This window comes from Erpetoichthys calabaricus, chromosome 14 (genome assembly GCF_900747795.2).
Source record: "Erpetoichthys calabaricus chromosome 14, fErpCal1.3, whole genome shotgun sequence".
NCBI classification, from domain to species: Eukaryota; Metazoa; Chordata; class Cladistia; order Polypteriformes; family Polypteridae; genus Erpetoichthys; species Erpetoichthys calabaricus.
In genome coordinates this window covers 83,993,787-83,999,456 of record NC_041407.2, presented here as the reverse complement: position 1 = coordinate 83,999,456, position 5,670 = coordinate 83,993,787, and positions in this window count along the sequence as shown.

The window sequence follows — 5,670 nt, the reverse complement described above, 5'->3', positions numbered from 1 at the left end:
CAGACTGTAATTGCCATTATGACTTTTTTGGTGTGGGTACTCTGTGCCACCCTCAGTAAGATGCCACCTTGGGCATGTCGCCCGTACCTAAATCTGCCACTATAGATAGTGGATGTCTGTACCCAACATTCAGAAGGATATGGAAGATGCAATTTTTCTCTTCCGTATTATAACATAATTCACATAATTCACACTTTTGCAAGAGGAAAAATAAGAACACATATATTTGATGACAAACATGTTATGAGATTTTTTAGCTAAGAAAGACACAGGTGGGCGGCATGGTGGTGCAGTGTGTAGCGCTGCTGCCTCGCGTTTGGGAGACCTGGGGACCTGGGTTCACTTCCCGGGTCCTCCCTGCGTGGAGTTTGCATGTTCTCCCCGTGTCTGCGTGGGTTTCCTCCGGGCGCTCCGGTTTCCTCCCACAGTCCAAAGACATGCAGGTTAGGTGGATTGGCGATTCTAAATTGGCCCTAATGTGTGCTGGGTGTGTTTGTGTGTGTCCTGCGGTGGGTTGGCACCCTGCCCAGGACTGGTTCCTGCCTTGTGCCCTGTGTTGGCTGGGATTGGCTCCGGCAGACCCCTGTGGCCCTGTGTTCGGATTCAGCGGGTTGGAAAATGGATGGATGGATGGAAAGACACAGGTTTCGAGTTAAGGTTGTTAATCATGGCACCAGAGCGTGGTAACATTTTTCTTGTTGATTAGTACAGGCAAGCAAGAATTGTCATTGTGATAATAATTAGCCTATTTGATTATTGATCTTTATCCATCCATCCATCCATTATCCAACCCGCTGAATCCGAACACAGGGTCACGGGGGTCTGCCGGAGCCAATCCCAGCCAACACAGGGCACAAGGCAGGAACCAATCCTGGGCAGGGTGCCAACCCACCGCAGGACACACACAAACACACCCACACACCAAGCACACACTAGGGCCAATGTGGAATCGCCAGTCCACCTAACCTGCATGTCTTTGGACTGTGGGAGGAAACCGGAGCGCCCGGAGGAAACCCACGCAGACACGGGGAGAACATGCAAACTCCACGCAGGGAGGACCTGGGAAGCGAACCCAGGTCCCCAGGTCTTCTAACTGCGAGGCAGCAGCGCTACCCACTGTGCCACCGTGCCGCCCTATTGATCTTTAATTGTATGAAATTATTTCCAGCATCATTTCTTATTCACAATTCATTCTCTTCATCTTTGTTTGAAAGGTGTAATATCAAATACAAATTTACTTATTAAATAATTAGGACCAAACTAGGTAAACATTTCCACTTTTATTACCATCTCTTATTAACTTTAAGCCACTAGAAACCTTGATGTTACCAAAATATTTTTTTTACACGCGAAAGCAAATGTGCGCCGTGCGGTTTAAGTTGTCTGCAGCTCATACTCTGAACACAAGAGGGCGGCCTTGAGTTCAGTTGAAAATTATAAAATAAATAAATAAATATCAAATAAATTTGATGCAAATGATTGGCCTTTCAGCGTCCCATTTAAAACATATTAACTCAATAGAGAGTCTGCCAGTTATTACCAATCCCAAGAAGGTTTCAGTGGACATAACACCGCGCGGTTTACTGTTAAAATAACTGACAGCTGTGAACCAGCGCGCCCGAAAGCGCACTTCTAAATACACAGTACGTGCCTGCCAAGATGTATTCTTTTTTCTATTATTGTTATTATTGTGATTCACCCACATACCTCGGTTTCAGTTTTACCAGGGACGCGAATTTTTAAATGGGATTTAAAAGGTACTATCAAGCTGTAGTCCTTTACTTAATCGGGACTTTCGAGACGTCCACTTATGCGCGATATGACTTACATGGCACTTTGCTTTGGGAGGACGAGTTCACTTTTCAGAGTTGTAGAGGTCTTAGTCCTCGCTTTTTCATTACCCGTGATGAGGCGATTTACAACATGTCTTTAAACAGGGTATAAATCCAGACAGGAGGGCAGTCCGGCATTGACCCCAGTCACCCCACTCGCATTATGGTAATTTAGATAGACGGCAACCACAACACAAGGCTTTGGACAGTCGGAAGAAACGGAAGGCAACGCAATATAAACCATGCTAAAAAACGGACAGGGTACTAACACCCCAGAGAAGGCACTAGATAGATAGATAGATAGATAGATATAGCTGGGAAGAGAGCCACGGGGTAACATGATTAGCGTGTAACAATATTTTTTCAGCTTAAAATGCATACGATGTACTGTAAATTCTGCGTTTTATCAGAGGAACAGCAAGCAAAAATACACTTCAGATCGTTACAACGAACCATTGCGTTCCTCTCTATAGGAGCCCGAAAAGCTTTGCAATCGAGAAAAGCCGACATCACCATTCTACATGACCCACTAGTGCACACGCGAGTGTATATTGTATGTTATATTTGCATGCCGGGCACTACATCTTAACTGTAAATTAAAAATTACATAGGCTATTCTCCACTTCAGAATTTCACCACACTTACTGCTTTTTACAGCAGTACAGGCTTGTTTTAAATGATATCAAAACGTTTTTTAACCTGGGCTAAAGGCCTTGCGCACATAGGGGGCTAGAAGCCTAAATGCATGAGATTTTACAGGTGAGGTGGAGAGCTCTCATTGATCAGGGGCCCCGTAAGGACACTGCTGCTTGTATCCATATCCGATTAGTTCCTAAATGTATTTTTTTCTATTTGTCTGTTTACAAATATGCGATAATGTCATAGATATTTGCAGCCCCATTGAAATATGTGTGCTCATGTACAGTGCTACCTTACCGCGTATAGCAATCCTTTACACTTACTGGATAACAAAGAAAACTTTCCGTAAAGGTAGGCCTATAGATATTTCATGAGGTATGGGTAGGGCGGCCAGATTCTCACTGAAAGGATGCGGGAAGACCCCTCTGAGAATGCGGGGGGTTATTGCGGAGCAGGGACTGGGGGCATCGCGGTTTTACAGTATAATGCTCGATACAAACACATTTACACTGCTCGTAAACACAACTCCTCTAAAGAATAAAACAATGCGGGTTTAATATAGCGGGAACTGGGAGTATCGCGGTTTTACAGTATAATGCACAATTCATCTAAGGAATAAAATAATACAAAAAAAGCCTTTGACATAAAAAGTACTTTATTATTTGTGTATTTAAAACTGCATCTCATGCACTGGCTGGGGTGTGTTGTTACGCTTACAAAGCCAGCGCCCTGCCATTGCTTGGACAAACAATAACTCAAATTAATCAGAAAGGCCTTTACAAAAAGTCAAATGGTATTTTATTTATGCTGCTCAGTGACATGCGAACAACCCCACGCCTGCAAAAACTGTTATTTGCTTCAAGTTCTTCCCTTCCTGGCACACTTACTCTTTTTGGCGTCTTTGTTTTTTGGTATTGACAGGCTGAGTGATATACCTACCTCTGCGTTTCCACATGTTTGGCATATCAGTTTGTTGCTCTTTATTTCAGAAATTCTCTCTGAAATTCTTCTTAAATGAGCAGACATGAGTCATATTGACAGATTAAACACGTGACTAAATTAAGCCGCCTCAGAACTAAGCGCTTTAATAACGCACATGCGCAGTTTCCAGCTTCATAAATCGAGAATATCCGATTGGTCTGATCGGGCCTGTTTTGAATAGAATTGATATGATTGGTAATATTTTTAATACATTGAAGGATGTGCGCGCCAATGTGTTCTTTCTACAACGCCTTCCATGCTGCTCTGTCGGTGAACTAAGAAATGAGTCATGTTTAAGACACAGAGTCAAGTAAGGAATGTTTAAAAATAATTTTTTGAAAAGCAATACGTGACTGCCCCTGAAAATACTGGCGTTCTGGGAAACGTAGCTGTGGGTATGCAATAATGTACAAGTATGGAATGAGTACAGTAAAGTCTCCGGTGTTAAAATAGCACAATGTTTACATGGGTTTACATTTAAAAGTTTTAATCTAACACTGGTGATTCTGCTGTTCGGCAGACAGGCAGTGTGGCGTACTGATTAAAGGTTTGGATTTCACATCTTGTGGTTGTAGGTTCGAATTACATTAGTGACCAAGAGCAAGTCACTTCACCTGCCTGAGCTCCAGTTGGAAAAAATAAACAGGTAACCAATTGTGTCTCTCAAATGTTGTACGTCGCCTTGGATAGTGAAGTCTGCCAAATGATAACTGTTTACCACAATGTTATTTAAAAAAAACAACTATCTATCTATCTAACTCACTTATAAATGTGTCTCTTTCATACAGCACCGTTAACTCTAAACTAACTGCTAGCAGGCAGCTATAGTGTAGTGCTTTGGTTAATTTTGGACCATTAGGAGTTGGGTCTCCAAATCCGGTTCAGTCAGTGCTGTTGATCACTTTTTAAACTGTCGTGTGTAGCCTCTTTACCCACCACATCTCCAAGGACTGCATATCAGCTTAATCTGTGACATTAAACCGGCCTGATATTAAGGTACGTGCTTCGGTGTGGCGCGCGACCCGTCCGGGGATGGTTTATTCCATTGTCGCTCTTAGCAACCCAGAACTACACGGGGACTCCAACTCAGGAGACTACGACATGAAACAGCATCGCCAGCGTTGAACTTACTTTACTAGAATCGGATTAACCCATAAAGGTGTTTATATACAGTATATGGAAACGATGTTTTCATGTGTACTCGTTAAACGTTAATTTTTTTTAACATTAGCGGTTTTGCTTTGGACTGTGAGGAGAGAAGTACCGAGAGAAGACACCGAGATCGTCCGTGCATACAGAGCCGGATTTTCCTATATGCTAACTAGGCTTCAGCCTAGGGCCTCAAGATCAAGAGGGGCCTACATTCAAATTGTTAGCAAAATTTTATTATCTCTCATGTAATTTACAAACTTAGAAATGGAAGGTGAAAGGGCATCATAAGTGGAATAGCCTAGGGCCTCTTTTCATATAAATCCAGCCCTGCATATTACATGTATTCTAGCTCTCTGTTCTCTGATGTCGCTCCCTTCACAGCTGTCCCCAAAGACACAATTGGGCGCGAACTCGGGGGCATTATAACAACTGGCTTCTCTTGTCCAAGTTACTAAACAGGCTTCTAACTGCGTGGATGTCATTTAGCTGCGGCGGACTCCTTTCATTTGAGCCCCACTACATTTATACACATAGACAAACGAAGTATATCAAATCAAATATAGCGCCATTCAAGAGTGGTATAAGTCAAATATGATCAAAGCGCTACGTACAGTGTTTTTTTTATTATTTCAAATGTGCCTGACGCCTTTGTCCATGGAGGCTTACATTTGAAATACAATTGGTTACTTAATAGAGACTTACTCATGGTCACACACTGTCACTATCCGGATTTGAACCTACAACCACAGGGGTTTGAAGTCCCAAACCTTATATATTTAAGTGACACTCATACAGTGTAATACAAAGTCGAACATGATTAAAGCGCGTTAAGGTTAATCCAGTAGTACACTCAATAAATGTAATGGCAGATCGTCACAGTCATGCAAGTAAACAAGAAATTAAAATAATATGACATGACAGAAAAGGGGAAAAGGCACCAACTGATTACATTAAGAGTGTTTACTGGTCAAAATCAAACACCTCATCGCAACGCTGGCTCGCGTCTTGGCTAGTCTCTACTCTACCACTCCTTTTGGGCGCTTTCATATTTGGTGTCCATCACAGT